General features: G+C 59.2%; 1 long non-coding RNA gene across 1 annotated transcript; it reads right to left on the bottom strand.

The window, feature by feature from the left end:
- Positions 1-14,552: 14,552 nt before the first annotated feature.
- Positions 14,553-14,988, bottom strand: LOC127329808 (uncharacterized). The gene is made up of 3 exons (XR_007869021.1): positions 14,900-14,988; positions 14,767-14,820; positions 14,553-14,682 (listed from the first exon to the last, which is right to left on the bottom strand). It is a non-coding gene; the product is annotated as an uncharacterized lncRNA (long non-coding RNA).
- Positions 14,989-19,693: the final 4,705 nt, after the last annotated feature.

The following is a 19,693-nucleotide window of genomic DNA, read 5'->3' as shown; positions in this document are numbered from 1 at the left end:
CGCCACCTCGATCTACTCCCGGCCGGGTACGCCCTTCCCCAAGATTCCAACTGTCGACTCGGTGAAGAATTGGTAGATGTCGTTCTTCTACGTGCGCAACGAGAATCCGGGCTTCGACCGGATCAACCTGCCGGAGTACAATCCGGCTCCTCCAGTCGGCCGGATCAACTGGGGCTACAACGCCCGCATGACGGACCCGGACGCGGAGGTGAGCCAGCTCTGGGATTTCCTGGGGGCCGCCGTCACGAACGGGCTGACTGCCGAGGACCTCCTCTGCACCATCGCCGAGCGCCGGGTGCTGCCGCTTCAGATGCGCACCCACAAGATCGGGCACATGTACGGCCGGTTCGATCCGACCCGGACGTCCAAGGCGCCGCTCAACAAGGCCCAGGTGGCCCGCCGGGTGAACAACATCACCAAGGCGAACATGCCTGAGGACTGGAACTACAGGCTGGCGCCCCGCAACCGGGACTTGCCGCCTGATCTGGTAAGTTTTGTTGTCTGGGCCGATTTCCGGCTTGCGGCTGCGTGGCCGACTTCTCTCTTTGCCGACTTCCGGCTTGTTGCTTACTTGTATCTCCTGTTTTCTAGCTCTTCGACCGCCAGAACGCCGAGGACGGCGACCTGGCGACAAGGAGGTGGACGCCGGATCACGCTGATCCGGCTGACCAAGCCGGCGACCAGGCCGGCGACGACGACCTGCTGCAGGCGCCTGACATAGGCGGCCAGGGGGAGCACAATCTGCCTCCTTCGCCAGAGCAGCAGGAGGACGACGAGCCGGTGACGTCCACCACGGGGCCGATCCCCGCAGTGCCCCTGCGCGCGAGGCCGCCTAGCACCACGGCGACTTCGGCGCCCAAGGGGAAGAAATGGGTCGGCGACCCCCGCTCCACCGTCGCCTTGGAGGTGAAGGCGAAGAAGCTGCGCCGGCAGCAGCCGAAGAAGGTTCCGGAGCAGGCCGGGTGAGTTCTCTTTTTCTCTTGTTTGATTCCTTTTCTTTCCTTCCTCTTTATACTTATCTTTTTCTTATTTGCTTGGCTAGGGCACCCATCAAGTTTACTCAGGGCGGCGGCTCCCGGCAGGTTCCGCGTGTCGTGTCGCCGCCTCCGCGACAATGGAGGGAGCCGACGCCACAGCCTTCGGCGCGCGCGCCTACGCCGCCGCCGCCTGCGGGTACTCCGCCTCCCGCGGGGGCGCCTTCCTTCGTCGTGCCTCTGGCTACGGCACCTGGCCGCGGCGCACGTGGCGAGCCAACGAGCCAGCCGACGCTGGACGACATGTTTCCGCGCCGCACTCGTCTTCTGGACCCAGCGGCTGGAGCCGGCAGGGGCATGCCGCCTTCGACCGGAGCCGGAACCAGCGGGGCTGCGCTGCCTGCGACCGGAGCCGGAGCCGGGCCGAGCGTGGTGGTGTTGGTGGAGAGCCCGGAGGGGGCACCTCAAGCGCCGGAGATGGCTGCCCCGACCGGGCCGACTGCTTCGCCCGGAGCGCCTTCGCCTCCGGAGCTGACAAGGGAGGAGCCGCTCGGGAAGGAGCCGGCGAGGGAGGAGCCGGCGCGCCCAGAGGACACCGGCTCGCGCGCGCTGGTGAGGATGGAGGGGCCGTCGGCGCCGCTGGAGGGCCTGCATGTGGCCAAGGGCGCTCGGCTTCTGCACGTGCTGTCCGCCTCCGACTCCAGCCTCGGCTCGGCTGGCACTATGGAGCAGGCGTGGCTTAGCGCGGACTCCTACGAGGTGACCAGCCGGGAGGGGAATCCGGGCCAGGCGTCGGTGAAGATGTTCTTCTCCGGCTTCCAGGCCAACCTCAAGGCCAGGGCTGCTGAGATCGCGGCCAACCTCGCCAAGGTGGAGGAAGCTAGCAAGGTAAGCACTTCATCTGTTTTTCAATCTGGTTATCATCCTGGTAGCCCTCCGAGGCGTGGGCCGGCTGCTTGGAGCCGGTCCGGGTTTCGTCTGTTTGACTAACTCTCTTTTTCCTTAGGCGGTTACGGAGCGGCGCACCAACTTGTACAACCGCGCCGTGACCCACTACCACAAGGCCAAGCTTGACCGGGCCGACTTGGCTCGCGAGCTGGAGGCCGTCAAGGGTAAGATCTTTTTTCGTTTGACTTGGTTTCTTCTTTCTTTAGTCTTGGTTGGCTGATGCTTCTTTCTGGCTGCCTTACAGCTGAAGCCGCCAGAGTCCCGCAGCTGGAGGCGGATCTTCGGGTTGCTCGCGCTCAGTGCGCCGAGAGCGAGGAGGCGGGCCGGGTTGCTGCCGCCAAGCTCAAGGTGGCTGATGGGGAGTTGGCGCGCCTGCGCCGGCTTGAAGCCAACCACCTCCAGGAGCTCGCTGCCCTCAGGAAGACTGAGGAGGACAAGGTGGACGACCTGAGCAAGCGGCTGACTGAGGTTGAGAAGCAGCGGCTTGCGCTTCAGCAGGAGGTGACCGCCAAGTCCGCGGAGCTGTCGGCCACCGCCAAGCACTGGGTGGAGGAGATTGGCACGCTTGATCGCGGCTTGTCAGGTAGACCTTTTTATTTCTTTTTCCTTCCCCTTTGCCGGCTTTCGGCTGTCGGCTGCCAGCTTAGGTTGGCAGCCGGCAGCAGAAACTCTGATCTTTTTGCTATCTCCATCATCATGCTGGGGGCAGTCGGTTCTTGCCGGCTGCCGCCAGGCTTTTTCTTCGAAATCTCCATCTTTGGGCTGGGGGCAGTCGGCTCGTGCCGGCTGCCGCCAGGCTTTCTTTAGAGCTTCGGAATCTCCATCTTCGGGCTGGGGGCAGTCGGCTCATGCCGGCTGCCGCCAGGCCTACTTTAGGACTTCGAAAATTCGCATTTTTCAGCTTTTTTCAGCTTTGACAGATTTCTGACGTGTCTCTTGTTTGCAGCGGCCCTCCCGGAGGTGCAGGACGCGGCGCTAGCAGCCGTTGGTGTTGCGCGCGAGGCTAGGAGGCGGGCGACTGGCGAGGGCAGCGCGGAGTACTTCACCATGGAAGATTACATGGCGTCCATGGTCGCCCGCGTCGAGCCCATCACCAAGCTCGGCTGGGAGCTCCAGAAGGCGGCTGAGGAGCTGGTCCAGATGCTGTGGCCCGTGGAGACGGTGCCACAAGATCTCTCCAACCTCATCTCCTGGCTGGAGCGGGCGCCGGATCGCTTCCTCGACTGGAAGGAGTCTGCCACGCGCGCCGGAGCCGACATGGCGCTGTCCTTCGTCCTCTCCTGGTACAACGAGGTGGATCTTGGGCAGCTCGAGTACCGGCGGGCCAGCGTGGAGGACAAGCTCCCGGCAGAGTACAAGACTGCCCGGCTTGCCCGAGCTTGCGCCATCGCCGACTTCGTCGACAAGGGCCTCTTCATCGCGGACCCGAACCCGCCGTCTGACGACGAGGATGAGGAGATGGAAGACGAGGAGGCGGAAGATGCGCCTGAGGACGACCCGGCAGCCGGCTCCGCTGATGCTCCTCCGGCTGGTCCTCCTCCAGCCGGTGCTTAGTTTACCTGTCTCTAGGTGTTGCTTTTGCCAAGACAATCGTTAAATCCCCGGAATGCCGGGTGCATGTGTATGAATATTATCGTCCTTTTATTATGTCACACTTTAATGTGTTTGTTAATCATTTGTGTGCCGACTTGCTTTCTTTCGACTTGTTCGCTTTTTCCCATCCGCCCCACTCTTTGGCTTTGCTCTTGCCGATCGTACGTCCGACTTGCGATCCGTCGCCGGATCAAGAGCGGGCCGCTGGGTGAGGCCGACAGTATTTCAGTCGAACGAGCCGAGTTCGGCAATCCGGCACTTTTATGAAAAGTTACAAGTCAATTCGCTTTCGCTCTTTCCCTTAGTCGTCTTTCGCGTGCCGGCTCCCTAGGCCTTACTCCCGCCAGCCGGACAGCCGGGTTGCGGTCTGTAGCTGGATCGGAAGCCGGCTGTCGGAAACCGGATCACGTTACTGAGCCGGCCGCGTGAGAGGGTTTAAGCCAATTGGCGAAACAAAGTAGAGTACGCGAAAAACTTGTCGGAAACGGCGCTCTTGGCGCATGCTTTTTCATAACTTACAAAAGGAGTACAAGGGATACATAGATTCCTGCTCTCAAGTGTAAAATGGGCGGAGCAAGTTGACATTCCAGGGACGTTTAGTCTCCTCGTCAGCCTTGTCCGGCTTGTTTTCTATAGCCTCTTGGGCATCTATGAGATAGTAGGAATCATTGCCTACTGCCTTACTCATGATGAAGGGGCCCTCCCATGGGGATGACAGTTTATGCTGTCCGGCTGTCCGCTGGATCAGCCGGAGCACTAGGTCTCCTTCTCGGAATGCTAAGGGCTGGACCTTCCGGCTGTGATAGCGTCGGAGGCTCTGCTGGTAGATAGTAGATCTGGACGCGGCCAGCAGCCGGGCCTCTTCGACCAAGTCGACTCCATCTTCGCGAGCTTCTTTGGCTTCGGCTTCTGTGTAGAGCTTGATCCTTGGCGCGTCGTGCTCGATATCAGTCGGCAGGACGGCTTCGGCCCCGTATACGAGGAAGAATGGTGTGAAGCCGACTGAGCGGTTCGTCGTTGTGCGCAGGCTCCACAGCACATTGGGCAGCTCTTCAATCCAGCAGCCGGCTGCTCGCTCGAGCGGCTCCACCAGCCGGGGCCGGATGCCGGCTAAGACCAAGCCGTTAGCCTTCTCCACTTGCCCGTTAGACTCCGGGTGTGCCACTGAGGACAGGGCCATCCGGATCCCCATTTCCCCGCAATAGCGAGAGAAGATGCCTTGGGAGAAGTTGTTGCCGTTGTCGGTGATGATGCTATGGGGGTAGCCGTATCTCACGATGATCTCCTTGAGGAATGTGACGGCTGTGGAGCCGTCCAGCTTCTTGATAGGCTTGGCTTCGATCCACTTGGTGAATTTATCAATCATCACCAAGAGATGTGTCATGCCGCCTCGCGCCGTTCTGAACGGGCCCACCATGTCCAAGCCCCATACGGCAAACGGCCATGTGATGGGGATGGTTTTCAAGGCGGAGGCCGGCTGGTGCCTCTTCTTTGCGAAGCGCTGGCAGCCGTTGCATTTCTTCACCAGCTCTTCTGCGTCTCTGAGCGCAGTCGGCCAGTAAAAACCGTGCCGGAAAGCTTTGGCCACTATGGCTCTGGATGAGGCGTGATGTCCGCACTCTCCTTGATGGATTTCCCGTAGGAGTTCAATCCCTTCAGCCGGCTCGACGCACCGCTGGAACACCCCACTTACGCTGTGTTTGTACAGCTGGTGGTTGATGATTGTATAGGCCTTGGCCCTTCTCTCAATCTGCCTGGCCTGGACTCTATCATCAGGCAGCAGACCGTCGGTGAGGTAGGAGAGGAATTCTTCTGCCCGTGAAGGTACACATCTTATCTCGAATACGCTAACCAACAAGGCCTCCTGCGTGGGAGCTTCCGGATTCGACTGCATGGTCGCCGGGTTCGGCTTGCTAGCCGGCGGGTTCGGCTTGCTAGCCCCCGAGTTTGGCGATGAATCCCCCGGGTTGGACTGAGAAGTCCCCGGGTTCGGCATGGTAGCCGGCGGGTTTGGCTTGTTAGCCCCCGACTTGGGCGATGAAACCCCCGGGTTCGGCTGAGCAGCCCCCGGGTCAGCCGGCACGAATATTGAGTCCGAGTCCGGTGACGGTGTGATGGACGGCTTCTTGAGAACCGCCAAGGCGACACCCGGCGGAATGGCTTGCCGGGTTGAGCCAATCTTGGACAAGGCGTCAGCCGCCTCGTTGTTTGCCCGGGGCACATGGTGAAATTCACAGCCATCGAAGAAGCCGGATAGCTGCTGGACGTGGAAGCGGTACGAGGCCATGTTGGCGTCCTTCGCATCCCAGTCGCCAGACGCTTGCTGTATGACCAAGTCGGAGTCGCCGAAGCAAAGTATGCGACGCACGCCAATCTCCTTGGCCAGCTTCAGCCCTTGAATGAGCGCTTCATACTCCGCCACATTGTTGGATGCGGCGAAGTGGATCTGCAGGACGTAGTCCAGCCGGTCTCCCTTGGGAGAGGTGATGACGATGCCGGCTCCCAAGCCGTTGCGCATCTTCGAGCCGTCAAAGTGCAGCTTCCAATGTGTGGAATCCGGCACAGGCGGCAGGTACTGCATCTCGGCCCAGTCGACGAAGAAGTCCACGAGGATCTGCGACTTGATGGCCGTGCGAGCCTCGTAGAGGATGGTGTGGGCGGCTAGCTCCAGAGCCCACTTGGCAACCCGGCCGTTGGCGTCCTTGCTGCCGATGATTTCCGCCAAGGATGCTGTGGCAACCACCTTGATGGGGTGCTCTTGGAAGTAGTGCTTGAGCTTCTTGGCCGCCATGTACACGCCGTAGGTGACCTTCTGGTAGTGGGGGTAGTTTTGCTTCGACTGGGAGAGCACTTCGCTGAGATAGTAGACTGGGCGCTGAACCAGCTGCTCCCTGCCGGCTTCTTTGCGCTCCACCACCAGGACAACGCTAACCACTCGATTGGTGGCTGCGATGTACAACAGCATCGGCTCCATTGAAGCCGGCGTTGCGAGGATTGGCGCGGTTGAGAGCACACGCTTCAAGTCACGGAAGGCTTCGTCCGCCTGCGTTGACCAGGTGAACTTGTCCGACTTCTTCAGCAACTGGTACAGGGGCAGTGCCTTCTCCCCCAGCCGGCTGACGAAGCGGCTCAAGGAGGCCAGGCAGCCCGTGAACTTCTGGACGTCCTTGAGGCACTGCGGCAGTTCCATCTTCTCCAGGGCACTGATCTTCTCCGGGTTGGCTTCGATCCCTCGCTGAGAGACGAGGTAACCAAGGAGCTGGCCAGACGGCACGCCGAATGTGCACTTGGCCGGGTTGAGCTTCATCCGGAATCTTCGCAGATTGGTGAAGGTTTCTCTCAGGTCATCAAGGAGGGTAGTCATCTCCTTGGTCTTTACAACGACATCATCCACATATGCGTGAACGTTTCTGCCGATTTGATCCTGCAAGCATTTTTGCATGCACCTTTGGTAGGTGGCGCCTGCATTTTTCAAGCCAAACGGCATAGTCGTGTAGCAATAAGCCCCATACGGGGTAATGAATAAAGTCTTTATTTGATCATCCGGATTCAAAGGAATATGGTGGTAGCCTGAATAGGCATCTAGAAAAGACAACAGTTCACAGCCGGCAGTCGAGTCTATGACTTGATCTATACGCGGCAGGGGGAAGGGGTCCTTCGGGCACGCCTTGTTCAGGCTGGTGTAGTTGATACACATGCGCCAGGAGCCGTTCTTCTTCAAAACCAGGACCGGGTTCGCCAACCAGTCCGGGAGCAGCACTTCCATGATGAAGCCGGCTGCCAGCAGCCGGGCGATTTCTTCACCGATGGCCTTCCTTCTTTCTTCGGCGAAGCGCCTGAGAGGCTGCTTCGCCGGCTTGGCTTCAGGCCGAACGTGGAGGTGATGCTCAGCCAACTCCCTCGGCACACCCGGCATGTCTCTTGGAGTCCATGCGAAGATGTCCCGATTCTCACGGAGGAAGCTGGTGAACTCGCTTTCCTATTTCCTGCTCAAGCCGGCACCGATGGTGACGTACTTGTCCGGCTGCGCCGGGTCCAGCAGGATCTTCTTGGTGTTGTCGGCCGGCTGGAAGTGAGTCGTCCCAGCCGGGTTGCCTGCAGCCGGCATGTCCGTCTGCGCGGCCTTGGCGAGGGCGACGGCGTCGTGGATGAGCTGCTTCTCGGTGGCGATGACCAGCGTCTGGGCCATCTTGGAGCTCTGCGTGGCGCAGTCCATGGAGCGGCGATAGTCGCCGGCTATGGTGATGACCCCCTTGGGGCCTGGCAACTTCATCTCCAGGTACCCATAATGGGGCACCGCCATGAACTTGGTCAGGGCCGGCCTGCCCAGGAGCGCGTGGTAGGGACTGACGAGGTCCACCACCTCGAACTCGATCTTCTCGGTGCGGAAGTGATCCGGCTTCCCGAACATCACCTCCAGCGTGATCCGGCCGATCGGCTGGCAGCAGTGGCCTGGCACGATGCCATGGAAGACGGTGGGGGTGGGACGTAGCTCGGCTTCTTGGATGCCTAGCTTGCGGGCGGTGTCGCGGTAGAGGATGTTGATGCTGCTGCCGCCGTCGATGAGGACGCGCGAAAAACGCACGCTGCGCCGAGTCGTGCCAATGGTGGGGTCGAGGACCATGGCGTAGCTGCCCGGCTTCGGCAGGACAGCCGGTGTGTCGCGGCGATCAAAAGTGATGGCCTGCTCTGACCAGTTTAGGTACTGGGGGACCGGCGGTATGACCGCGTTGACCTCGAGGGAACGGCTCTGCTGGCTCGTCCTGTCCTCGGGCTCGGAGGTGAAGATGATGTAGGTAGCATCTTCGGCCAGATATCGGCCATGGTGCACTTGGTTAGCCTCGTGGTGCTCGAGGTTGGCGTTCTCTGCGCCGGCTGCGCCACCCGGCCCGCCGGCTGGAGGGGGCGGGGGTGGAGGCGGGAGAGGTTCACCGCTTGTCAGCCGCTTCATGAAGTGGCAGTCGCGGGTGGTGTGGTTGGAGGGGTTCTTGCCGCTGTGGTACTTGCACGGCGAGTCGAGCATCTGCTCGAAGGTGTACTTCGGCTTCCATTGCCGGTCTTGCTTCTGGCGGCGGCTGCCGCCTGCCGCATTGTCTGCCACGGCTGCCACATGGGCGGAGCCGTACCGGCGGTCCGGCTGGTCGCTGTGACGCTTGCCGCGGTAGTTGTCCCACCGGCTGCCTTGGGAGGCGCCGTCTGCCGGCTTGTGCTCAGCCGACTTTTGGTGGTCCCGCCTGGAGGGAGCCGGCGTTGGCTCAGCCGTCGCCTTGCCGGCTTCTTCAGCCAGTGCGTACTTGTCGGCGATGGCCATGAGGGCGGCCATGGACTTGGGCTCGCTGCGGCGCAGCTTGTGCCACAGCATGGTGTTGGGCCGGCAGCCGCCCATGAAGAAGCTGATGGCCTGGATCTCGTGCACGCCCTCGCAGGAGTTACGCATCTCGCACCAGCGCGTCAGGTACGCGCGATCCATCTCGTCCGGGCCCTGCTTGCACATCTCTAGCTGCTGGGGGCGACCCGGCCGGCGGTAGGTGCCGGTGAAGTTGTTGATGAAGGCTTCCTCGAAATCGAGCCAGCCGTTGATGCTGCCGGCTGGCAGGTTGTTGAGCCAGGTGCGGGCGGAGCCGACCAGCATCAGGGGGGAGTATCGCACCGCCCAGCGCTTGTTGCCTCTGGAGATGCCGACTGCGGTGGAGTAGTCCTGTAGCCAGTCCTCCGGCTTGGCGGTGCCGTCGTACTTGGGCGTGTCGCGGGGGAGCTGGAAGCCGTCGAGCATGGGCTCGTTGGCGATGCGGGGCCCGAAGAACTTGGGGCAAGCCGGCGCCTCCTCTTCCGCGATGCGGGACTCGACCAGCCGATCGAGGCGGTCTCTGGCATTGACGGGCTCGATGCGGGGGCCCAGCCGGAAACGTGCCGGCTGGCGGGTACCGGTTCGCTCTGGAGCCGGCCTGTGCTGGCGCCTTGGCGCCGCCAGCTCGGAGTCATGCTCCTCGTTCCGGTTTGGTGGTGGCCGGCTGCGGCCGCTGTGGCCGCCGTCCAGCCGGCTTGTCCGGCTTGAACCTGCGTGGGTGTCGCGGGAGTCTCTGTGCCGGCTTGGTGCGGGCGAGGCGGACTCGGCCGTGTCCCTGTGGGGGTCCTTGCTGTTGCCTGCAGCAGTGCGGACGGGGGGAGCTTTTGAAGCACCATACCTGGGGTCCTTGGTCTGCTCAGCTGCAGCCCGGCACAGGTCAGCTACGCGCTGCGTCTGGCGGCGCAGCTCTTCTCCTTCGAGGAGGGCTAGCTCTTTCGCAGCGGCTTCGGCTGCGAGGATGTTCTTGTCGGGGGTGTTGTAGACGGGCAGCTCCATGGACGGAGCCGGCGCTTCCGCGCCGTCGCGCTCGATCTCGACGCCTAGGCTGCCTCCTCGCCGGCGGATCATGCCGGCTCGGCTGGGGTTGTTGCCGCCTGGCGTGAAGCCATGGGCGTGCTCGTACTCGCGCTGGGTGATGGCCAGCTGGCGTTTGGCAGTAGCCAGCTCGTCGGCCTGCTGGAGGAGGAGCTGGCGGTGTGCCTCCAAGTCCGCCTCGATGGTGGTGGCGTCGGCGCCTGCGGTGAGCGGGGAGCTCAGCTTCGCCCGGACTTCGTCCAGCCGCGACGGTGGTGGTGGCGCCTTCGGGCCCGAGCCGGAGGCGTTGGGGTCGACGTTGCGCTCCAGGTTGGGGCCGCGGGTGCGCGGGTTCTTGGTGGGGAGCTCCTCGCCAGCCATCATGACTTGCACGACGGCGGGGCTGGCGGGAGCGCTGCTGCCGGCTCGCGGAGGAGGGCTAGCGCAGCGCAGCACCTGCCGCGGGTAGCGCGGCGGTGCGACGGTGGTGACGTAGACATCGTGGGCGCCGAAGGAGATGACGCTGCCGCCGGCTGGGAAGGGCCGGTCGGCGAAGCAGCCAGCGTTGTCGCTGACGCAGTCGAGGGAGCCGAATCTCCAGATCAAGCCTGAAGCGACTCGCTCGCCGGTGGTGATGGTGAGGCCCGTCCGGATGAAGACACCGGCCGAGGATGCTGAAGGCCCCACGGTGGGCGCCAAATGTCGTGGTATCGTCACGGCATATGCCATAGGGTGGCTAACGAAGGTGGTTCCTAGGTGATCTCACGGCGGTATCCGGATGCGGGTATGGGGACGAGTGACACGGCGACGTACCCAGGTTCGAGGCCCTCCGATGGAGGTAACACCTCTACTCCTGCTAGAGATGTATATGATGATCACACAATACAATGTTGCTCCTTGAGCTGTGTCCGGCTGCTCCGGGGAGGCTAAGGAAGACAAGAGTCTCTCTCACAGGGCAGCGCTAAGGGTGGAAGTGAGGTCAGAATGATCGATCCCCTGCTCGAGAGGGGGTAGTGCGGCTTATATAGGCACTAGCACTTTACATATAAGACCCTATAGTCTACTGGCCGGCTTGGCCGGCTCCGGCTTCCGCTCCTTCCCGAGGCACTGACGTCAGGAGCCGTTGAGGCCTCATGGCCTGTCCCATCCGGCTGCCGAAGTCAGCGGTATGGAGAGGAAGTGTCCCTGTCGCCATCAACCACTGTAGCCAGTACGGATCGACGTGTGCCATGATGGCCGGTCCGGCGCGTGGCACTATTGCTCCACAGTGCCCCGCGCTTTACGGAAGATGAAGTCAGCGTGGACTTCGCAAACCCGGATCACCAACCCGGTTCCTTCTAGTGCAAGACTCGCCAGCCTCGTGTCGGTCTGAGGTACAAACCCCCAGTCGGATATGGCTTGTAGAAGCCGGCCCAGCTACAGCATTGGTGGCCGCAGCCAGGCCGACTAGGACCTAGAGCCAGCCGGCTTCCGGACCAGCCGGCCTTTGCCGCGAGCCGGCCAGTGGTCAGCCGGCTGCTCCGCGTCCATTGCCCTACCCGGGGTCTTCCCCCCCGACAACCGGTCCCCAACAGGATCAGGTGCCGGCAGCCTGTCCTTGCCGATGCCGCAGGTTGCCGGGGTCATATCTGCGGCGTTCGACTTCTCTGCGTAGGGCAGAAGATGCCCCAGCTCCCTTTCCTCGCGCTGAAACTTGGTGATCCGGCCAAGCAGACTGGTGGCCTTCTTGCTAGCAGCACTGGCGGCTTTGGAGACGTGCAGCACCAGGGGCTGCTGGCCGCCGGAAGGGGCGTTGGAGGCCGTCGCCTTCCCCTTGATAAGCTTGGAGATCTTGCGCGGCGGCGCAGTTGGAGCAGCCCCGGAGGGCTTGATGCGAGGAGCATCTGGCGGTGGCGTTGGAGCAGTTCGTGGAGAAGGGGGAGCGCTAGGCGCGTCACCCCGGTTGGAACTTTCCGGCGCGGAAGTTTTCTTCTTTTCAAGGACGGGAGGAACCAAAGGTTCCGCCCGCCCGGCAGCTTCTTCCTCGGCGCCGATGTTGCTGGCGCCGGTATCTTGGGTCTCTGGAGGGGAGACAAAGTCCTCCTCCGTGCGGTGTTCTGGCGGTGTAGGGGCCGCACGCCCCGAACTTGTAGTGCCCCCCAGAGGGGAGGCAGAGATGTTGCCGGCACCAGAAGGTGCCGGGCTTGAGTGAGGAGGAGGGGTTGAGGTCCTCGCGGAACCCTCAGAGCCCGCTGGCCTTGAGCCAAGCTTCAGCGCAGGGCTAAACAAGAGAAAAAGCAAAGAGTTAGAAAAAGCAACCGGCAAAAGAACTTGGTAAGAAGAAACAAGAAAAGGGAAAAGGAAGAAGCTTACCCAGCGGCGGTCGGCATCTACTTGCGCTTGTAGCGCCGCATGCCCACTTCCTTCTCCCCCAGAGGCTCCGTCCGGAAGCGCTTAGAGGGAGGGGCCTGGCTGGAACCGGCATCAGATGCCGGCGCCTTGTTCTTCTGGCCCTGGGCCATGAGCTTATCCACAAACTCATGACCGGCCTCGGCTCGCAAGGGCGGCGCGTGCTCGTGGATCTACGAGTTCAAGAGAGCTGAGAAAAGATCCGCAAAATAATAATAATGAAAGAAGTAAAAGAAACCGGAAAAGAAAGGTACCTCGAGCAAGGAAAAACGGCGAAGCCGGAAGGCCGGAAGACCGAAGCCGCGCTCAAAGTGAGCGAGGAAAACAACATGTTCACCGGGCTCAAGCACCGGTTCGATCTCGTCGCCAGGAAGCCGGCAGGTTACCCCTTCCGGAATCCTTCGCGACCGGTAAAGCCAGTCAATCTCGTATTCAGTGACGTTGGAGCCCATCCAGGCTCCACGAGTGACAGGGGAAGGATTTATACCGGAAGCTTGGCTAGAGCTACCGGATTCTCCGCGGCTACCGGAATCGGTATCCATCGAAGCGGAATCAGCGGATCTATCGGAAGATTGCCTACGCCGGCTACCGGAAGAAGAGGCAGAGGAAGATTCCTCGCTAGACATTGGTTTAGAGGCAGAAAAACAGAAATCCCACAGTAGGCCCCCGCGCGAAGATCTACGAGTAAGAGGAAAATCAAAGGAAAAGGGGAAATAAAAACACTGTCGACCCAAGATCTAGAAAACGAGGAAAGGGCAAGCAAACTGAGATTGGAACTAACCTGAGGTGGCGCGGTCGCTGCGGAAGAAGTTCACCGGCGAAGCAGCGGGCCTGCGGTCACCGAGGAGCTCCGGCGACGACGGAGCGGAGAAGGGCGCGAAGAAGCTTGAATGCAGCGCCCGCAGCGAGAGCACTGCGATGAATCTCCGCACGGGGAGGTCCGGTGGAGAAGCGGCGTGAGTTCGCCGGGCAATAGAGCTCGAGCAAACTGCGGCGAACGGAGAACGGCGGAGGCGCAGAGAGCGAAGAACACTGTGCGCGAGGAGTGGGGAATGCGAGAAGAGGAAGAAGAGGTGACGGTTCCACCTTATAAAGAAGGGAGAAGGTGGGCCGAAAACCACTGGGCCGCGGTGGTTCGCACCACGGGCCGCGACGGTTCGCACCACGGGCCGCCACGTGGCGAGGAGGTACACGTGAAAAAATGAAAAGACACACGGAGGCGCACACGGATCTGAAGCGGCGAGTGGGATCCGCTGAGAAGCATTTAATGTGCGCGCGGGACTCGAAGCGAAGTGACCTCTGACACTGGCGCGCCAGTTAACAGTGCGCATGTCACTGACAGGCGCGGGGCCCGAGAAATTCTCTACTTCGCCGAGGAGAGAGTAAATGCGGAAGATACCGGAGAAAAAAGATGCCGGGAAATACCTCGCAGAGAGAGGAAGCGTTAGTCCGGGTAAAGATGCCAGATCCAAGCTCAATGCCGGAAAGATTAAACCGGTATCCTATAAAATAAGAACCTGGCATGGTCTGTAGGATAGAATCCGACAGACTATACCAGCTTCGGGGACTAATGTTGGGGGGATGACCCCCGGTATGCCAAAGGCATGCCAAACCGGATGGTTTGGGCCATCAAGATACCGGTTTAATATTCTTACCGGAGCACAAAGATAAGAATTTGGCTAAGTGAAGCTAAGCCGGTATCCCCAAGAGGGGTATACCGGAACCGGATAAAGAAGATACCAGAAAGAAGGGCCTGTCGGCAAGACTGGTCAAAGATTCTCTTCAGAGCTAGAAGACAAGGATGAGCTAAGCAAAGTGACTTTAATCGGAGTCCTGGCGCCAAAGAGAGGGGTGACGCTGAAAGAAGCCGGAGGACGTCAGCGTCCCTGATTAAAGAAGACCCCGGCGTCATCCATGATTAAAGTAGCTTTGTAAAGTAATTTGTCCAGTCAAAGATGCCATTAGGGTTTCTTGCTCTGTAAGCCACCCTCTCCCCTATATAAGGAGAGGGGGCACACTCTCTTACAGGTGCGTGCAGATAGAAGAGATTAGACGATAGACCTTGTATCCAAGAACCTGTAACCACGTTGAGATCAATGAAGCTAGCGATCTAGTGTTGAGTTCTTCCTCTTGTCTCTCTTCTTGCATACCGGCCTTTGGTTGTGTTCTTGAGGAAAGCATCCGGAAGTTCGTCCCATCTAGTCGCAAACCCTCCCCCGAATCCTCTAGCGCCCATTCGGCCCCAACTTAAGCCATCCCATGGCATCTGCTCGTTCGCCACGACGACAGATTCAGCAGCATTCAGCGCCTTGGCATGGTCAAGACCAAGCTGGATAAGCTGACCCTTTAGCTCCTGGTAGCTGGTTCTCTGGGCGCTCAGATCCTCCTGATGCTGCTGGATAAGCTGGTCCTTCTCCTCTGGAACCCGGAAAGAAAATGTTAGCAAAAGTTGAACTGGTAAAATGAAGAAGGAGCAAGCCAACCGGAAACAGGAAGTTATACCTTGGGCGGCGGCAAGCTGCTTCCTGAGGGCCTCAATAGAAGCTTTCGGGATAGCTGTTCAAGCAGAAAATCATAAGTACTAAGAAAAAGAAAAACCTTCCGGTAAGAAGATGCCGGAGGCACAAGAATTTACCTTGGCACTTGCTGTGTGCCTCAGCGAGGTCCCGGTGCTCCCAGAGAAGCTCCTCAAAGAGGATCTTCCGAGCGTCAGCCGTGGTCTGTTCAAGGAAAAGATGCTAGTTCAGTTTCGCGCTAAGAGCAAAGATCTTAACCCGAAACTCGGGGACTAGCTATGCCGATTTCACGCGTTTCTAGTTAAGTTTCGCGCTAAGAGCAAGGATCTTAACCCGAAACTCGGGGACTGGCTATGCCGGTTTCGTGCATTTTTACTTAAGTTTCGCGCTAAGAGCTGCGCTCTCAACACGAAACTCGGGGACTTGGAGAATAGACAAGATTCAGGAAAAAAGAGAAACCGGCAAAAGTTTAAAAGATGAAGAAAACATAGACAAGATCCGGAAGAAAAGAGATCGGTATGAATCGAAAAATAAAAAAGGTTTGATAGAGCTTACCATCATGTTATTCGTGGTGTAAAACCACGCGTTGTCCAGCTCTTTGATGGCCCGACGCAGCCGCATAAAGTGCTCCTCCGCGCACCGGTTACCAGCAGGGTCAGGCGCAGGCAGTCGGTCCTTGCCCAGGCCGCGGGTCGCCGCAGACATGTCCGCGGCATTCCACTTCTGGGCGTAGGGCAGCAAGTGCCCCAGCTCCCGGCCTTCGCGCTGAAACTCCGTGATCCGGCCAAGCAGGCTGGTGGCCTTCTCGCCGGCAGCGCTAGCGGCGCGGGCGACGTGCAGCACCAAGGGCTGCTGGCCGCCGGAGGGCGTGCTGGAGGTCGTTGCCTTCCCCTTGACTAGCGTCAAGGTCTTGGGTGGCGGCGGCGTTGGAGTGGCGCCAGCTGGCTCGGTGTGAGGAGCTTCCGGCGGTGGCTTTGGAACGGTCTTTGGAGAAGGGGGAGCGCCAGGCGCGTCACCCGGGTTGGAGGAAGCCGGCGCGGAAGTTTTCGGCGCAGCTCTGGAGGGGGAAGACGTCTTCGTCCTCTTCTTCTTCTTTTCTGGGACGAGAGGAACCAGAGGTTCCGCCCGCCCGGCAGCTTCTTCTCTGGCGCCGATGTTGCTGGCGCCGGTCTCTTGGTTCTCAGGAGGGGAGACAAGATCCTCCTCCGCGCGGTGATCTGGCGGTGTAGGGGCTGCGCGCCCCGAACTTGTAGTGCCTCCCAAAGGGGAGGCAGAAGTGTTGCCGGCACCAGATGGTGCCGGGCTTGAGTGAGGAGGAGGGGTTGAGGTCCTCGCGGTACCCTCAGAGCCCTCAGGCCTTGGGCCAAGCTTGAGCGCAGGGCTGAACGAAAGAAAAAGAAAAAGTTGGAAAAAAGCAATCGGCAAAAGAACTTGGTAAAAACGAAACAAGCAGGGAAACAGGAGCTTACCCAGAGGAGGTCGGCATTTGTTTGCGCTTGTAGCGCCTCACGCCTGCTTCCTTCCCCGCCAAAGGCTCGGTCCGGAAGCGCTTCGGGGGAGGGGCCTGACTTGAACCGGCGTCAGATGCCGGCACCTTGTTCTTCTGGCCCTGGGCCATAAGCTTGTCCACGAACTCGGGACCGGCCTCGGCCTGCAGGGGCGGCGCATGCTCGTGGATCTGCGGGTGGGAGCTAGCTGAGGGAACATCTGCAGAGGAACAATAGCAGAAGAATATGAGAGATCAAAAAGAAGAGCTACCTCAAGCAAAGTCAGGTCGTCAGACGAACCGGATGGTTTCGGCGGAGACTTGCCGAGGCGCGAGGCTGGAGTCCGGCCCATCTTCAGGTCCTGCCAATGAATGTAGGGGTCCGGGTCGAACTTGTCTAGACCACGCTTCCGGCAAGGACCTCGCCGGTCTGAATCAATGCGGGGGAAGCGGTCCTTGGCCTGAAAACAAAAGAAAAGAAGATTAGTCACAGTATAAAAGTTACCGGTAAACCGACCCGAGTTGCGTAATTTCTTACTTCTTGGGTCGGAGGGTTAGTGGAGCTAAGAGGCCGGAGGCCCCATTCCCAATCATCCGGCATGGCAGTCTGGCAGATCTGCCTAGCCTTGCGGACGATGTCCTTCTTGCTAAGAGGAAGGCCGGTGATCTTGGTGGGATCACCGGGGCCATACATCTCGCTCATCTTGTGCTGCCGGCGCTTAAGAGGAAGCACCCGACGCGAGATGAAGGCGCGGATAATATCGTCGGAGCAGATGTTAGTCCCCTTCATCAGCTGCTCCATGAAGCGTACCACCCGGTTGGTTTCGATATGATCTTTCTTCGGGTTGTAGCTCCAGTTGATCTTCCTGGGCGGCGCCGGATTAAAAGGCGGCAGATCGATGAGATCTGCGACGTCGGTGTTCTTCACATAGAAGAAGGTCCCTTGCCATAACCGGCATGACTCGAGACCGGAAAACTTGAAGAAAGGGCTCCCTTGGCGGGAGCCGATGATACAAGACCCGCACTGCACAGGGGGTTTGGGTTTAGGAATTTCCTTGCCCTGAACGGAATTGATCCGAAGAGCAAAGAAACGGGCGAACATCTCGCGGGTGGGACGAACGCCGATGTAAGCCTCCATGAAGGTGGCATAGCAAGAAAGGTAAAAAATGGAATTGCCGGGAAGATGATGAGGTTGAAGCTGGTAAAAATCAAGGAAATCCCGGAAGAAATGAGAGGCAGGAAGGCCGAAGCCGCGCTCAAAGTGAGCGAGAAAAACAACGCGTTCACCGGGTTCAAGCACCGGTTGAATCTCGTCGCCAGGGAGCCGGCAGGATACTCCCTCCGGAATCCTCCTGGACCGGTAAACCAGTCAATCTCATACTGACTAACGTTGGAGCCCATCCAGGCCCCGCGCGTGACGCCGGTGGGATCTACGCCGGAAGCTTGGCTAGAGCTACCGGCTTCCTGGTCGCTACCAACATCGACGTCCATCTGGACGAGATCGGCGGTTAAACCGTCGGAAGATTGGGTATGTTGGCTACTGGAAGAAGAGGTAGAAGAAGAGGCAGAGGAAGAGGCAGAGGAAGACTCCTCGCTAGACATGAAATTAGCCACGGAAAAACAGGAATCCCACGATTTACCCCCGCGCGAAGATCTACGAGTAAGAGAAAAAGCAAAATAAAAGGAGAAGTAAATACACTACCGACCCAAGATCTAGAAAGAAAGCAAAAGAGGGGTAAAGGCAGGTTGAGCCTAACCTGAGGCGGCGGGGTCACAGAGGAAGTGGTTCGCCGATGGAGTGATGAACTTGCGTTTGACGAGGAGGACCGTCGACGGCGAAGTGGAAAAGAGCTTCAAGAAGCACCAATGTCGCGGCCGCAAGAGGAGCACTGCAGAGATTCTTCGCGCGACGAAGTCCGGCGAAGTCCAGCGGAGCAGCGGCGGAGGTTCTCTGGGCGGCGGAGCTCGAGCGAAGAACGAAGCGGCGGAGATGCAGAGAGCGAGGAGGCACTATGCGCGAGGAAGTGGGGAATGCGAAAGAGGAAGAAGAAGGGGCGGTTTCGCCTTATAAAGGAAGAGAGAGAGGTGGGCCGAAAACCGCCGGGTCGCGGCGGTTCGCTCCGCGGGCCGCGACGGTTCGCTCCACGGGCCTCCACGTGGCGCACCGATACACGCCTAAAAACAGGAAGCCACAGGGAGGCGCACACGGATCCGAAACAGTGACTAGGATCCGCTGTGAAGCAGTTAATACGCGCGCAGAAACAGAAGGGAAGTGACCTCTGACACTGGCGCGTCAGTCATAGTGCGCATGTCACTGACAGGCGCGGGGCCCGAGAAATTCTCGACTTCGCCGAGGAAATAGTTAATGACTAAGAAGCCGGAGGACAAGATACCGGAGAATACTGTGCGGAGAGAGAAAAATGAGTCCGGGCAAAGATGCCGGATCCAAGCGAAGCGTCGGAAAGATTAAACCGGTATCCTAAGACGTAAGAACCTGGCATGGTCTGTTGGATAGAATCCTCCAGACTATACCAGCTTCGGGGACTAATGTTGGGGGGATGACCCCCGGTATGCCAAAGGCATGCCAAACCGGATGGTTTGAGCCATCAAGATACCGGTTTAATGTTTATACCGGAGCACGAAGATAAGAGTTTGGCTAAGTAAAGCTAAGCCGGTATCCCCAAGAGGGGTATACGGGAACCGGATAAAGAAGATACCGGGCTACCGGAAAGAAGAGCATGTCGGCAAGACTGGTCAAAGATTCTCTTCAGAACTAGAATACAAGGATGAGCTAAGCAAAGTGGGTTTAATCGAAGCCCTGGCACCAAAGAGAGGGATGACGCTGAAAGAAGCCGGAGGACGTCAGCGTTCCTGATTAAAGAAGACCCCGGCGTCACCCATGATTAAAGTTACTTTGTAAAGTAGTTTGTCCAGTCAAAGATGCCATTAGGGTTTCTTGTTCTGTAAGCCACCCTCTCCCCTATATAAGGAGAGGGGGCACTGTCCTTCACGGGCACGCCCAGATGATCAGTCTCTAGGTGAACCTGGTATCCAGAAACCTGTAACCATGTTGAGATCAATGAAGACAGCGATCTAGAGCAGAGTTCTTCCTCTTGTGTTTCTTCTTGCATACCTGCCTTTGGTTGTGTTCTTGAGGAAAGCATCCGGAAGTTCATCCCATCTAGTCGCAAACCCTCCCCCGAATCCTCTAGCGCCCATTCGGCCCCAACTTAAGCCATCCCATGGCATTTGCTCGTTCGCCACGACGACACGTGGAGAAGGCAAACTCGACCCTGTTGTTTTGATTTTTATGAGGGTAAGACGACTTATATAGCCTTCAATTAGTGTGGGCATGAAAGGACACGGATGCTGCCTAGATGGGGTGAATATGCGGTTTAAAAACTTTTATGGGTATATCTTAACAAAT

The sequence above is a fragment of the Lolium perenne genome, chromosome 2 (assembly GCF_019359855.2).
Source record: "Lolium perenne isolate Kyuss_39 chromosome 2, Kyuss_2.0, whole genome shotgun sequence".
NCBI lineage: Eukaryota > Viridiplantae > Streptophyta > Magnoliopsida > Poales > Poaceae > Lolium > Lolium perenne.
This window is presented reverse-complemented; position numbering and strand designations above follow the sequence as displayed.